Source organism: Ovis aries, chromosome 2, assembly GCF_016772045.2.
Source record: "Ovis aries strain OAR_USU_Benz2616 breed Rambouillet chromosome 2, ARS-UI_Ramb_v3.0, whole genome shotgun sequence".
In the NCBI taxonomy this organism is placed as follows: Eukaryota; Metazoa; Chordata; class Mammalia; order Artiodactyla; family Bovidae; genus Ovis; species Ovis aries.
This window is the reverse complement of record NC_056055.1, coordinates 33,595,162-33,612,426: the sequence shown is the minus strand read 5'-3', so window position 1 is coordinate 33,612,426 and position 17,265 is coordinate 33,595,162.

Genomic DNA, 17,265 nt, shown 5'->3' with positions numbered 1-17,265 from the left:
ATCTGTGTGCCTGGGGCCAGGGCAGGGCTTCATTCACCCTGTAACCCCATGCCCAGCCCTGCGCCTGGCACATGCCAGAGCTGAGGAAGTGCTGAGTAGATGAGTGTGGCTGCCCATTGTGACATGTGCACAGCCTCAAGGTCACAGAAACAGCTGTGTGACACTGTCAGGGGATTATCTGCTTGCTTGAGGGTAATGAGTGGAGGATGGAAAGTTGGTTTTTTTTTAGTTCAGTTCAGTTCAGTTCAGTCCCTCAGTCCTGTCTGACTCTTTGCGACCCCATGAATCGCAGCACGCCAGGCCTCCCTGTCCATCACCAACTCCCGGAGTTCATTCAGACTCATGTCCATCGAGTCGGTGATGCCATCCAGCCCTCTCATCCTCTGTCGTCCCCTTCTCCTCCTGACCCCAATCCCTCCCAGCATCAAAGTCTTTTCCAATGAGTCTTTTCCTCTTTGTATGAGGTGGCTAAAGTACTGAGTTTCAGCTTTGGCATCATTCCTTCCAAAGAAATCCCAGGGCTGATCTCCTTTAGAATGGACTGGTTGGATCTCCTTGCAGTCCAAGGGACTCTCAAGAGTCTTCTCCAACACCACAGTTCAAAAGCATCAATTCTTTGGCGCTCAGCGTTCTTCACAGTTCAACTCTCACATCCATACATGACCACTGGAAAAACCATAGCCTTGACTAGACGAACTTTTGTTGGCATAGTAATGTATCTGCTTTTCAACATGCTATTTAGGTTGGTCATAACTTTTCTTCCAAAGAGTAAGCATCTTTTAATTTCATGGCTGCAGTCACCATCTGCAGTGATTTTGGAGCCCCCCCGAATAAAGTCTGACACTGTTTCCAGTTTCCCCATTTATTTCCCACAAAGTGATGGGACCAGATGCCATGATCTTCGTTTTCTGAATGTTGAGCATTAAGCCAACTTTTCGCTCTCTTCTTTTATTTTCATCAAGAGGCTTCTTAGTTCCTCTTCACTTTCTGCCATAAGGGTTGTGTCATCTGCATATCTGAGGTTATTGATATTTCTCCCGGCAATCTTGATTCCAGCTTGTGTTTCTTCCAGTCCAGCGTCTCCCATGATGTACTCTGTATATAAGTTAAATAAGCAGGGTGACAATACACAGCCTTGACATACTCCCTTTCCTACTTGAAACCAGTCTGCTGTTCCATATCCAGTTCTAACTGTTGCTTCCTGACCTGCATATAGGTTTCTCAAGAGGCAGGTCAGGTGGTCTGGTATTCCCATCTCTTGAAGAATTTTCCACAGTTTATTGTGATCCACACAGTCAAAGGCTTTGGCATAGTCAATAAAGCAGAAGTAGATGTTTTTCTGGAGCTCTCTTGCTTTTTCGATGATCCAGCAGATGTTGGCAATTTGATCTCTGGTTGGACTTCCCTGGTGGCTCAGAGGTTAAAGCGTCTGCCTATAATGCGGGAGACCTGGGTTCTATCCCTGGGTCGGGAAGATCCCTTGGAGAAGGAAATGGCAACCCACTCCAGTATTCTTGCCTGGAGAATCCCATGGAAGGAGGAGCCTGGAGGTCTACAGTCCACGGGGTTGCCAAGAGTTGGACACGACTGAGTGACTTCACTTTCACTTTCCCCCGCCTTTTCTAAAACCAACTTGAACATCAGGAAGTTCACGGTTCACATATTGTTGAAGCCTGGCTTGGAGAATATTGAGCATTACTTTACTAGTGTGTGAGATGAGTGCAATTGTGCAGTAGTTTGAGCATTCTTTGGCATTGCTTGTCTTTGGGATTAGAATGAAAACTGACCTTTTCCAGTCCTGTGGCCACTGCTGAGTCTTCCAAATTTGCTGTCATATTGAGTGCAGCACTTTCACAGCATCATCTTTCGGGATTTGAAATAGCTCAACTGAATTCCATCACCTCCACTAGCTTGGTTTGTAGTGATGCTTTCTCTGGCCCACTTGACTTCACATTCCAGGATGTCTGGCTCTACGTGAGTGATCACACCATTGTGATTATCTGGGTCATGAAGATCTGTTTTATACAGTTCTGTGTATTCTTGCCACTTTTCCTTAATATCTTCTGCTTCTGTTAGGTCCATGCCATTTCTGTCCTTTATCAAACCCATCTTTGCATGAAATGTTCCCTTGGTATCTCTAATTTTCTTGAAGAGATCTCGGATCTTTCCCATTCTGTTCTTTTCCTCTATTTGCATTAATAACTGAAGAAGGCTTTCTTGTCTCTCCTTGCTATTCTTTGGAACTCTGCATTCAGATGCTTATATCTTTCCTTTTCTCCTTTGCTTTTCGCTTCTCTTCTTTTCACAGCTATTTGTAAGGCCTCCTCAGACAGCCATTTTGCTTTTTTGCAGAGTTTTGCCAAGAAAATGCCCTGGTCATAGCAAACACCTTCTTCCGACAACACAAGAGAAGACTCTACACATGGACAGCACCAGATGGCCAACACCAAAATCAGATTGATTATATTCTTTGCAGCCAAAAATGGAGAAGTCCTATACAGTCAACAAAAACAAGACCAGGAGCTGACTGTGGCTCAGATCATGAATGCCTTATTACCAAATTCAGACTTAAATTGAAGAAAGTAGGGAAAACCACGAGACCATTCAGGTATGACCTAAATCAAATCCCTTATGATTATACAGTGGAAGTGAGAAATAGATTTAAGGGACTAGATCTGATAGATAGAGTGCCTGATGAATCATGGATGGAGGTTCATGACATTGTATAGGAGACAGGGATCAAGACCATACCCATGGAAAGAAATGCAAAAAGCAAAATAGCTGTCTGAGGAGGCTTTTTTTTTTTTAATTGAGCTTTAAATAACTGAATTGTGAATATAATTTCTAGTCTGTTGAGTTTTTCCTTCTGTAGACATAGGCAAAGTGCAAAGGAGGTGTCAAAGCAGTCAAATAATAGGAGACAGACCCTTGCTCCCTGCATCTCCTTAGAAGGCTGGGTTGGTTGTACTAACTTAAGATGTGAGCCAAGATGCTGTGCTCTGGACTCCACTCTCACCCTGATGTGGCTCCTTGCTCAGGAGATGGTTATCATCATCACTGAAAACTCCCCGAAGACCATTTCCCCAGAAATGAACCTAATGGAGTATTATCAGTCTTTTCTAGACACACAGAATCAGTGGAATAAGGACATCCCTTGTGGTCCATTAGTCAAGCATCTGCCTTGCAATGCAGGGGACTCAGGTTCGATTCCTGGTCCGGGAACTAATGTTCCACATGTCGCAGGGTAACTAAGCCTACGTGCCACAACTAAAGAAGACTGCACACTGCAACAAAATGCTCGTGCTACAATGAAGGATCCTGTGTGCCGCAACTAAGAACTGATACAGCCAAAAAACAAAAAAAGAACCAGTAGGATACACACACATGCAGGGTTGGCTCTTATTATGCTTGGGCTTTGCATCCACAGATTCAACCAACAGTGGATCAAAAATATTAGGAAAAAATTCCAGAAAGTTTCAAAAAGTAAAACTTGAATATGATCTGTGCTGACATCTATTTACAGTTTCTACATTGTATTTACAACTATTCACATAACATTTATACTGTGTCAGATATTACAAGTAATCTCCGGATGATTTAAAATATATGGGAGGGTGCTAGTAGGTTTTCTATATGGAACTGGAACATCTGAGGATTTTTGTATATGTAAAGGGTCCTGGAATCAACTCCCCGCAGATACAGACAGAGGTGTACATAAAAGACGATTTACTACGCAGAATTGGCTCACACGGTCACGGAGGCCAAGAATCTTTGATCTGCAAGCTGGAGATTCAGGAAACCCAATGGTGTGATTCAGTCTGAGGCCAAGGGCCTGAGAACTGGAGGAGCTGATGGTGTAAATCCCCGTCCCAGAACAGGAGATGAAGTGAGATATCCCAGCTTAACAGTGAGGCAGAAAAAAAGGCGGACAAAATGTTCCTTCTGGTGTCTTTTATTTTATTCAGGCCCTCACTGGATTGGGTGATTTCCACCCACATTGCGGAGGCAGATCTCCTGATCCTGAAACACCCTCCCAGACACACCCAGAAAATATGTTTAATCTTGGCACCTCCTGGCAAGTCAATTTGACGCAAAGAACTGTCCATCTATTGGGTAATTAAGTAGTCTGGCTAACTGGGAGTCATCAGCTTTTAAAAATTGTGGTGAAATAAATATAACATAAAATTTACTATTTTAACTAGTTTTTAAGTCTAGTGGCATTAAGTATATTCATATTGTGCAGCCATCATGACTATCCACCTCCAGAAAATTTTCATCTTCCCAAACTGAAACAGACCCCATTAAATAGTAATTACCTGTTCTTCTCTCACCTAGCCTCTACTTTCTGCTTGTATGAGTTTGATTCACAGCCTTGACATACTCTTTTTCCTATTTGGAACCAGTCTGTTGTTCCATGTCCAGTTCTAACTGTTGCTTCCTGACCTGCATATAGGTTTCTCAAGAGGCAGGTCAGGTGGTCTGTATTCCCATCTCTTGAAGAATTTTCCACAGTTTATTGTAATCCACACAGTCAAAGGCTTTGGCATAGTCAATAAAGCAGAAATAGATATTTTTCTGGAACTCTATTTCTTTTTCCATGATCCAGAGGATGTTGGCAATTGATCTCTGGTTGCCCTGCCTTTTCAAAAACCAGCTTGAACATCTGGAAGTTCACGGTTCACATATTGTTGAAGCCTGGCTTGGAGAATATTGAGCATTACTTTACTAGCATGTGAGATGAGTGCAATTGTGCAGTAGTCTGAGCATTCTTTGGCATTGCCTTCCTTTGGGATTGGAATGAAAACGGGCCTTCTGCAGTCCTGTGGCCACTGCTGAGTTTTCCAAATTTGCTGTCATATTGAGTGCAGCACTTTCACAGCATCATCTTTCAGGATTTGAAATAGATCAACTGGAATTCCATCACCTCCACTAGCTTTGTTGGTAGTGATGCTTCCTGAGGCCCACATGACTTTGCATTCCAGGATGTCTGGCTCCACGTGAGTGGGAGTGATCACACCATCGTGTTTATCTGGGTCGTGAAGATCTTTTTTGTACAGTTCTTCTGTGTATTCTTGCCATCTCTTCTTAATCTCTTCTGCTCTGTTAGGTCCATACCATTTCTGTCCTTTATCAGTCCATCTTTGCATGAAATGTTCCCTTGGTATCTCTAATTTTTTTGAAGAGATCTCTAGTCTTTCCCATTTTATTATTTTCCTCTATTTCTTTGCACTGATTGCTGAGGAAGGCTTTCTTATCTCTCCTTGCTCTTCTTTGGAATTCTGCATTCAGATGCTTATATCTTTCCTTTTCTCCTTTGCTTTTCACTTCTCTTCTTTTCACAGCTATTTGTAAGGCCTCCCCAGACAGCCATTTTGCCTTTTGCATTTCTTTTTCTTGGAGATGGTCTTCATCCCTGTCTCCTGTACAATGTCACGAACCTCCGTCCATAGCTCATCAGGCACTCTGTCAGATCTAGTCCTTTAAATCTATTTCTCACTTTCTCACTCGTATAATCATAAGGGGTTTGATTCAGGTCATACCTGAATGGTCTAGTGGTTTTCCCTACTTTCTTCAATTTAAGTCTGAATTTGGCAATAAGGAGTTCATGATCTGAGCCACAGTCAGCTCCCGGTCTTGTTTTTGCTGACTGTATAGAGCTTCTCCTTCTTTGGCTGCAAAGAATATAATCAATCTGATTTTGGTGTTGGCCATCTGGTGCTGTCCATGTGTAGAGTCTTCTCTTGTGTTGTTGGAAGAGGGTGTTTTCTATGACCAGTGTGTTTTCTTGGCAGAACTCTATTATCCTTGCCCTGCTTCATTCTGTACTCCAAGGCCAAATTTGCCTGTTACTCCAGGTGTTTCTTGACTACCTACTTTTGCATTCCAGTCCCCTATAATAAAAAGGACATCTTTTGGGGGGTGTTAGTTCTAAAAGGTCTTGTAGGTCTTCATAGAACCGTTCAACTTCAGCTTCTTCAGCGTTACTGGTTGGGGCATAGGCTTGGATTACTGTGATATTGAATGGTTTGCTTTGGAAACGAACAGAGATCATTCTGTCGTTTTTGAGATTGCATCCAAGTACTGCATTTCGGACTCTTGTTGACCATGATGGCTACTCCATTTCTTCTGAGGGATTCCTTCCTGCAGTAGTAGACATAATGGTCATCTGAGTTAAATTCACCCATTCCAGTCCATTTTAGTTCGCTGATTCTTAGAATGTCAATGTTCACTCTTGCCATCTCCTGTTTGACCACTTCCAATTTGCCTTGATTCATGGACATAACATTCCAGGTTAAGTCCATGAATCAAGGCAATATTACTCTTTACAGCATCGGACCTTGCTTTTATCACCAGTCACATCCACAACTGTTTTTGCTTTGGTTCCATCACTTCATTTGTCGTTTTGTGACAGGTTTATTTCTCTTAGCATGGGGTCTTCAAGGTTCATCCATGTTATAGCATTGAGTCAGAATTTCCTTACTTTTTAAGGCTGAATAATATTCCATTGTTAATGAATTCAGGTTTGGCTGATTCTAAGTACCAGTCAGGGTAAATCAGGCTTCAGGCTCATTTTTTTAAATTAAAAGACAAATTTTAATGGAGACAATGTGTACAAGATAATTGTCAACATATTGTTACAAATTACCCAAGGGAAAACTAGGTAAATCTATAATCACTCAGTTCACATCATGAGAAATCAAATGCCAGAAGAAAAAAGCAGTTCAAAGTAAAAACAAAACTAAGTACAATTTTTTAAAGAAGATCATTTTTTATTTTTTAAAAATATAAATTTACTTATTTTAATTGGAGGCTAATTACTTTACAATATTGTATTGGTTTTGCCATACATCAACATGAATCCACCACGGTTGTACATGTGTTCCCCATCCTGAACCCTGCTCCCACCTCCCTCCCTATACCATTCCTCTGGGTCATCCCAGTGCACCAATCCCAAGCATCCTGTATCCTGCATTGAACCTAGACTGGTGATTCGTTTCTTATATGATATTATACATGTTTCAGTTATATTCTCCCAAATCATCCCACCTTCTCCCTCTCCCACAGAGTCCAAAAGACTGTTCTATACATCTGTGTCTCTTTTGTTGTCTCGCATACAGGGTTATCATTACCATCTTTCTAAATTCCATATATATGCGTTAGTATACTCTATTGGTGTTTTTCTTTCTGGCTTATTTCACTCTGTATAATAGGCTCCAGTTTCATCCACCTCATAAGAACTGATTCAAACATATCCTTTTTAATGGCTGAGTATTAAAAATTGTGTATATTGCCCATTGTGTATATGTACCACAGCTTTCTCATACATTCATCTGCTGATGGACATCTAGGTTGCTTCCATGTCCTGGCTATTATAGAGAGTGCTGCAGCAATTCCACTACTAGGCATACACACTGAGGAAACCAGAATTGAAAGAGACATGTGTACCCCAATGTTCAGGCTCATTTTTATCTGTAGGTGTGCAGGGGTAGCGTTGGTGGTGGTGTTAATGGTGACCACTAATGACAGCAGACAAGGTACAGTGAGATAGCCATGGTCTCTGCAGTGATTGCAGTGGATTTTATGTGCTACCAAGGGAACATTTCATGCAAAGATGGGTTCGATAAAGGACAGAAATGATATGGACCTAACAGAAGCAGAAGATATTAAGAAGAGATGGCAAAAATACACAGAAGAACTATACAAAAAAGATCTTCATGACCTGGATAATCACGATGGTGTGATCACTCATCTAGAGCCAGACATTCTGGAATGTGAAGTCAAGTGGGCCTTAGAAAGCATCACTACCAACAAAGCCAGTGGAGGTGATAGAATTCCAGTTGAGCTATTTCAAATCCTGAAAGATGATGCTGTGAAAGTGCTGCACTAAATATGACAGCAAATTTGGAAAACTCAGCAGTGGCCACAGGACTGGAAAATGTCCATTTTCATTCCAATCACTAAGAAAGGCAATGCCAAAGAATGCTCAGACTACCGCACAATTGCACTCATCTCACGTGCTAGTAAAGTAACTCTCAAAATTCTCCAAGCCAGGCTTCAGCAATACGCGAACCGTGAACTTCCTAATGTTCAAGCTGGTTTTTGAAAAGGCAGAGGAACCAGAGATCAAATTGCCAACATCCGCTGGATCATGGAAAAGCAAGAGATTTCCAGAAAAACATCTATTTCTGCTTTCTTGACTATGCCAAAGCCTTTGACTGTGCGGACCACAATAAACTGTGGAAAATTCTGAAAGAGATGGGAATACCAGAACACCTGACCTGCCTCTTGAGAAATCTGTATGCAGGTCAGGAAGCAACAGTTAGAACTGGACATGGAACAACAGACTGGTTCCAAATAGGAAAGGGAGTATGTCAAGGCTGTATATTGTCACCCTGCTTATTTAACTTATATACAGAGTACATCTTGAGAAATGCTGGACTGGAAGAAACACAAGCTGGAATCAAGATTGCCGGGAGAAATATCAATAACCTCAGATATGCAGATGACACCACCCTTATGGCAGAAAGTGAAGAGGAACTAAAAAGCCTCTTGATGAAAGTGAAAGTGGAGAGTGAAAAAGTTGGCTTAAAGCTCAACATTCAGAAAATGAAGACCATGGCATCTGGCCCCATCACTCCATGGGAAATAGATGGAGAAACAGTGGAAACAGTGTCAAACTTTATTTTTGGGGGCTCCAAAATCACTGCAGATGGTGAATGAAGCCATGAAATTAAAAGACGCTTATTCCTTGGAAGAAAAGTTATGACCAACATAGACAGCATATTCAAAAGCAGAGACATTACTTTGCCGACTAAGGTCCATCTAGTCAAGGCTATGGTTTTTCCAGTAGTCATGTATGGAGGTGAGAGTTGAACTGTGAAGAAGGCTGAGTGCCCAAGAATTGATGCTTTTGAACTGTGGTGTTGGTGAAGACTCTTGAGAGTCCCTTGGACTGCAAGGAGATCCAACCAGTCCATTCTGAAGGAGATCAGCCCTGGGATTTCTTTGGAAAGAATGATGCTAAAGCTGAAACTCCAGTACTTTGGCCACCTCATGCGAAGAGTTGACTCATTGGAAAAGACTCTGATGCTGGGAGGGATTGGGGTCAGGAGGAGAAGGGGACAACAGAGCATGAGATGGCTGAATGGCATCATTGACTCGATGGACATGAGTTTGAGTAAACTCTGGGAGTTGGTGATGACAGGGAGGCCTGGTGTGCTGCGATTCATGGGGTTGCAAAGGGTCGGACACGACAGCGACTGAACTGAAGCTTATTGAATTTTTCTAATACAGATTTGATATTGTGGTGGCTGTCTTCCTCTAAGAGGAAAAATATTTGAATTTTTGTAGTATTTTAGGATATAGAGAAGTTTGCTATATTAAGAGTAAAACATAACTCCCTAAAATGACCTAGGTTTTAGCTCCTATAAATTGGCTTAATGCCAAGTTGTTGTTGTTGTTCAGTTGCCCAGTCGAGTCTGACTCTTTGTGACCCCATGGGCTGAAGCACACCAGGCTACCCTGTCCCTCACCATCTCCTGGAGTTTGCCCAAGTTCATGTCCACTGAGTCAATGAGTTGTCTTCCACTCTTCCCCAGTAGCATATTGGACACTTTCCAACCTGGGAGGCTCATTTTTGGTGTCATATCTTTTCCCCTTTTTATACATTTCATGGCGTTCTCACAGCTAGTATATCGGAGCGGCATGCCATTCCTTCCTCCAGTGGATCACGTTTTGTCAGAACCCTCCGCTGCGACCCGTCTGTCTTGGGTGGCCCCACATGGCATGGCTCATAGCTTCTTTGAGTTACACAAGTCCCTTCACCATGAAAAGGCACTGATACATGAAGGGGATTGTCAAGTTGCTTTAAATAAATGCGTGGATAAGGGGCATCTCCTCTCAGCCTTTCGCCACCCCACCACTGTGCAACCGCCCCTCACTGCTGGAGCGATCCACAGCAGCCCCTCGCTGCTCTCACGGTAATCCAAGTCTATGCCCCAACCAGTGCTGAGGAAGCTGAAGTTGAACAGTTCTATGAAGACCTACAAGACCTTTTAGAACTAACACCCCAAAAAAGATGTCCCTTTCATTATAGGGGACTGGAATGCAAAGGAGGAAGTCAAGAAACACCTGGAGTAACAGGCAAATTTGGCCTTGGAGTACAGAATGAAGCAGGGCAAGGATAATAGAGTTCTGCCAAGAAAATACACTGGTCATAGAAAACACCCTCTTCCAACAACACAAGAAAGACTCTAAACATGGACAGCACCAGATGGCCAACACCAAAATCAGATTGATTATATTCTTTGCAGCCAAAGAAGGAGAAGCTCTATACAGTCAGCAAAAACAAGACCGGGAGCTGACTGTGGCTCAGATCATGAACTCCTTATTGCCAAATTCAGACTTAAATTGAAGAAAGTAGGGAAAACCACTGGACCATTCAGGTATGACCTGAATCAAATCCCTTATGATTATACAAGTGAGAAATAGATTTAAAGGACTAGATCTGACAGAGTGCCTGATGAGCTATGGACGGAGGTTCGTGACATTGTACAGGAGACAGGGATGAAGACCATCTCCAAGAAAAAGAAATGCAAAAGGCAAAATGGTTGTCTGAGGAGGCCTTACAAATAGCTGTGAAAAGAAGAGAAGTGAAAAGCAAAGGAGAAAAGGAAAGATATAAGCATCTGAATGCAAAGTTCCAAAGAAGAGCAAGGAGAGATAAGAAAGCCTTCCTCAGCAATCAGTGCAAAGAAATAGAGGAAAATAATAAAATGGGAAAGACTAGAGATCTCTTCAAAAAAATTAGAGATACCAAGGGAACATTTCATGTAAAGATGGACTGATAAAGGACAGAAATGGTATGGACCTAACAGAGCAGAAGAGATTAAGAAGAGATGGCAAGAATACAGAGAAGAACTGTACAAAAAAGATCTTCACGACCCAGATAATCACGATGGTGTGATCACTCCAACTCACGTGGAGCCAGACATCCTGGAATGTGAAGTCAAGTGGGCCTTAGGAACATCACTACCAACAAAGCTAGTGGAGGTGATGGAATTCCAGTTGATCTATTTCAAATCCTGAAAGATGATGCTGTGAAAGTGCTGCACTCAATATGACAGCAAATTTGGAAAACTCAGGAGTGGCCACAGGACTGGAAAAGGTCAGTGTTCATTCCAATCCCAAAGGAAGGCAATGCCAAAGAATGCTCAGACTACTGCACAATTGCACTCATCTCACACGCTAGTAAAGTAGTACTCAAAATTCTCCAAGCTAGGATTCAGGAATACTTGAACCATGAACTTCCAGATGTTCAAGCTGCATTTAGAAAAGTCAGAGGAACCAGAAATCAAATTCCCAACATCCGTTGGATCATCAAAAAAGCAAGAGAGTTCCAGAAAATGTCTATTTTTGCTTTATTGACGATACCAAAGTCTTTGACTGTGAGGATCACAATAAACTGTGGAAAATTCTGAAAGAGATGGGAATACAGACCACCTGACCTGCCTCTTGAGAAATCTGTATGCAGGTCAGGAAGCAACAGTTAGAACTGGACATGGAACAACAGATCTGTTCCAAATTGCAAAAGGAGTATGTCAAGGCTGTATATTGTCCCCCTGCTCATTTAACTTATATGCTGAGTACATCATGAGAAACGCTGGACTGGAAGAAGCCCAAGCTGGAATCAAGATTGCTGGGAGAAATATCAATAACCTCAGATATGCAGATGACACCACCCTTATGGCAGAAAGTGAAGAACTAAAGAGCTTCTTGATGAAAGTGAAAGAGGAGAGTGAAAAAGTTGGCTTACAGCTCAACATTCAGAAAACTAAGATCATCACATTTGGTCCCATCACTTCATGGGAAATAGATGGGGAAACAGTGGAAGCAGTGGCTGACTATTTTTTGGGCTCCAAAATCACTGCAGATGGTGACTGCAGCCATGAAATTAAAAGACTTTTACTCTTTGGAAGGAAAGTTATGACCAACCTAGACAGCATATTCAAAAGCAGAGACATTACTTTGCCAACAAAGGTCCGTCTAGTCAAGGCTATGGTTTTTCCAGTAATCTTATATGGATGGGAGAGTTGGGCTATAGAGAAAGCTGAGCACTGAAGAATTGATGCTTATGAACTGTGATGTTGAAGAAGCCTCTTGAGAGTCCCTCAGACAGCAAGGAGATCCAACCAGTCCATCCTAAAGGAGATCAGTCCTGGGTGTTCATTGGAAGGACTGATGTTGAAGCTAAAACTCCAATACTTTGGCCACCTGATGCAAAGAGCTGACTCATTGGAAAAGACCCTGATGCTGGGAAAGATTGAGGGCAGGAGGAGAAGGGGATGACAGAGGATGAGATGGTTGGATGGCATCACCGACTCAATGGACATGAGTTTGGGTGAGCTCCAGGAGTTGGTGATGGACAGGGAGGCCTGGCATGCTGCACTCCATGGGGTCACAAACAGTCGGACACACCTGAGCAACTGAACTCAACTGAAATAAATGCTATCTTTCTGTACCCTGAAAAGTTCACCTTTTAACATGAAATTTTGAGATTACAGACTCTCAAGTTGGCAGGCAGGGAGAAACCTATCTCATCTTACTTTTTCTTCATGTATAAGGACAAGTCACTCAGTTGTGTCTGACACTTTGCAACCCCATGGACTGTATAGTCCATGGAATTCTCCAGGCCAGAATATTGGAGTGGGTAGCCTTTCCCTGCTTCAGGGGATCTTCCCAACCCAGGGATCAAATCCAGGTCTCCCGCATTGCAGGCAGATTCTTTACCAGCTGAGCTGCATGGGAAGCCCCATCATGTATAGACCTCTTCTGAAATATTGGAGGAGACATACTTTCCACTTGAGTACCTGGGGCTGCCCCTCCTCCCACGGCAGCCTCCGCAACTGTTACAACCTTTTCTGTCTGCTTTTAGAGGACACACACCATGTTTAACTCATTTTTCCACAGCATGTTTTACTTGCTTTTAGCAAATTACATGTGTAGGATCTGGGGACCACATAGGTTTTGTCAACTCTGGAATTTCCAGGGCCTCAAAAAGTCCTAGCATCTTATAGGCCCAGAATAAGTTTTTGTTTATTGATGGAATGAATGAATAAAGAGATTGAATACTGGAGAATAAGGAACAAGAAAACATTTGTTGGAGCACCAAATTAGTCTACTGACAATTTCCGCATGAGTGAGGGAAGTCTCACATATTTAAATTGTTATCGTTGATCAGGTTTCTGCTCATGAAGAATTTCACCTAGGTCAGTGGATTATATCATCTTTTGATGCTTCTCTTAAAATGGCCCTAATTATTCATAAATAACCATCAACAGGCATACCATCAAAGGACCATTTCATAGGTAGAGAACTAAGAATTTATTATCATGGCTTAAACAGCAATAGTAATAACTGGTCAATATGTTTAGGCCATCTAATCTTGACAAAGGAGATTAAAAAACATCACCAGACATAAGGACAAATGGATTCCATTTATATGAGGTGCTCGCATGGGTGCTAAATTGCATTCATGAGTCCTCTCCGACTGCTTTGCGGCCCCACAGTCTGCAGCTCGCCAGGCTCCTCTGTACATGGCATTCTCCAGCCAAGAATATTGGGGTGGGTTGCTGTGCCCTCTTCCAGGGGCTCTTCCCAGCCCAGAAATGGAACCTGCATCTGTTATGTCTACTTGTATGGGCAGATGGGTTCTTTACCACTAGTGCCATCTGCGAAGCCCTAATTTCACTGCACTTTACATTGAAAAATGGTTAAAATGGTAAATTTTATGTTATATATATTTTACCACAAAACCTACCTCCTGTACCATCTTATGTGGCCATTCAATGAACCACACAAGACTTCCCAGGTTCTAGGTCAAGTGCATCAGGATAAGAATAACTTGGGGACCCTCCATGTTGCCTGGTTCTGCTGGTTAGGCAGGGGTGGCCAAGTCAGGGACCCCAGCTACCAAGGAAGCTACTAAGAAGAAATGAGGCTGGGTCCCCAAGATAGTGTTAGTATCTCAGAATACCTTAACGAAATCATAGTCAGCAGTTACAGAGTTAAAACTGTCAGGTGACTGTCCTGGCCTTTGAGTTCTGTCACTTCATGGGTATTTCATGCTAATCAGAAACCTTGAGCACATTGGTGAGTGTTTAATGAAGACAAACATGGGCACAAATGATCATTTAATACAGTCAGGTTCTTCCAGAGACACTGAAGTTTAAAACTTGGCACTCAAAGGTGGTCTGGGGGCAACAGCATGGCCTCATCTTGGCAGGACTTCAGACCTTTGGAATTAGGGCTGTGTTCTGACAGATTCCCAGGTGACTTACAACCCTAAAGCTTGAGAGGAATTGCTTCAAGACACGAACTCCATGGAGAACAACAAAACAGGTACTTTCCAGTGAACAGTTTGGAGATTACTTGTTTATGGAAGTAAAACCATGAAGTAAACTTCTAAGCTATCAAAAACATAGCTTGAAGCTGGGGGAACGACTGCTGGACAGGTCCCTTGCCTTGGGGAAGGCTGAATTCCACTCTATCAGCTAAGATTCTGTGGGAGTGAGGGAGGAAGTGGATATCACACATCCTGCAGTATCTTAATCCCCTACATGGGCTGTGTGTCTCCAAAGAGGCTGAGGGTAGGGTGGACCTCCAGCCCTACTCTCCCTCTGAATCCGCTGTGGCCCGCAGGGCCCAGGGGCTTCAGCTGTTCCTCGATTAAAGCAGATTTCTGTCTACCTAGGAAGTCTCTTTAGAGCTAAATCAGCTACTTCCCAACTCAGGGATCGAACCCTGGTCTCCTGCATTGCAGGCAGAGTCTTTACCATCTGTACCACCAGGCGAGTGCAATCAGCTAATAAGAGAATACAATTTCTCTGTATTATTATATTTTTTGCTCTTTCCAAACAAGTTACTATGGTCCTTTGAGAGAAACACAGCAAATTTCCCCCAGATTTTAATGTGGGACCATAACCCCTTTCCTGATAGGAGAGACTGACTGGGGGAAAACTAGGTCTTGTTCTGCTGGGTGGGGATGTGCTTAGTAAATCTCGAATCCAATTTTCTGTTGAGGGGCTGGGCTGTGTTCCCTTCCTGTTGTTTGACCTGAGGCCAAACTATGATGGAGATAATGAAGATAATGGCAACTTCCTTCAAAAGTCCCATGCAGGCACTGCTGTACTCAGTGCCTCTGACCCTGTAGCAGGCCACTGCTGACCCACACCTCCACCAGAGACTCCTGGACACTCATGAGCAAGTCTGAGTCAGTCTCTTGTGGGGTCACTTCTCCTTTCTCCTGGGTCCGGGTGTGCACAAAATTTTGTTTGTGCCCTCCAAGAGCCTGTTTCCCTAGTTATGTGTAAGTTCTGGCAGCTCTATGGAAGGGTTAGTGGTGACCTCCTCCAAGAGGGCTTATGCCATACCCATGTCTACTGCACCCAGAGCCCCTGTCCTTGCAGCGGTCCACCGTTGACCCATTCTTCCACAGGAGACACTCAAACACAGTTCTGTCTCAGCCTCTGTGTAGCCTCTGGGTCCTGGTGTGGACAAGGTTCCTTTGAGCCTCTGAGCATCTCTGGTGGGTATGGGGGTTTGATTTTAAACATGATTTTGCCCCTCCTACAGTCATGCTGGGGCTTTTCCTTCACCCTTGGATGTGAGGTATCTCCTCAAAGTCGCTTTGGTCTCTTTTGTTTGTTAAGGTGCTTTCCTCCAAGGAGTTGAGGATGTTCTATAGTAACGTTAGCAACAAGGTCAACTAGGATTTAGGCGGGAGGATTATTTGTTGTTGTTCAGTCCCTCAGTCACGTCCAACTCTTTGCAATCCCATGGACTGCAGCACACCAGGCTTCTCCATCAGAGGGCAGGCAGAATGAAAACCACAATCACAGGAAACTAACCAATCTGATCACATGGACCACAGCCTTGTCTAACTCAATGAAACTATGAGCCATGCCATGTAGGGCCACCCAAGACAGACAGGTCATGGTGGACAGTTTTGACAACATGTGGTCCACTGGAGAAGGGAATGGCAAACCACTTCAGTGTTCTTGCCTTGAGAATCCAACACATGAAAAGGCAAAAAGATAGGGTACTGAAAGATGAACTCCCCAGGTCGGTAGGTACTCAATATGCTACTGGAGATAAGTGGATAAATAACTTCAGAAAGAATGAAGAGACAGAGCCAAGCAAAAACAACACCCAGCTGTGGATGTGACTGGTGATGGAAGTTAAGTCCAGTGCTGTAAAGAGCAATATTGCATACGAACCTGGAATGTTAGGTCCATGAATCAAGGCAAATTGGAAGTGGTCAAACAGGAGATGGCAAGAGTGAACATCAACATTCTAGGAATCAGCGAACTAAAATGGACTGGAATGGGTGAATTTAACTCAGATAACCATTATATCTACTACTGTGGGCAAGAATCCCTTAGAAGAAATGGAATAGCCATCATGGTCAATGAAAGAGTCCGTAATGCAGTATTTGGATGCAACCTCAGAAACGACAGAATGATCTCTGTTCATTTCCAAGGAAAGTCATTTAATATCACAGTAACCCAAGTCTATGCCCCGACTAGTAATGCTGAAGAAGCTGAATGGTTCTATGAAGACCTGCAAGACTGTCTAGAACTAATGCCTGAAAAAGATGTCCTTTTCATTATAGGGGACTGGAATGCAAAAGTAGGAGATCAAGAAATCACTGGATTAACAGGCAACTTTTAGCTTGGAGTACAGAATGAAGCAGGGAAAGGGCTAATAGAGTTTTGCCAAGAAAACGCACTGGTCATAGCAACACACCCTCTTCCAACAACAAAAGAGAAGAATTTATACATGGACATCACCAGATGGCCAACACCAAAATCAGATTGATTATATTCTTTGCAGCCAAAGATGGAGAAGCTCTATACAGTCAGCAAAAACAAGACTAGGAGCTGATTGTGGCTCAGATCATGAACTCCTTATTGCCAAATTCAGGCTTAAATTGAAGAAAGAAAGGAAAACCTCTAGACCATTCAGGTATGACCTGAATCAAATCCCTTATGATTATACAGTGGAAGTGAGAAATAGATTAAGGGACTAGATCTGATAGACAGATGCCTGATGAACTATGGATAAAGGTTCATGACATTGTACAGTAGGCAGGGATCAAGACCATCCCCATGGAAAAGAAATGCAAAAAGACAAAATGGTTGTCTGAGGAGGCCTTACAAATAGCTGTGAAAAGAAGAGAAGTGAAAAGCAAAGGAGAAAAGGAAA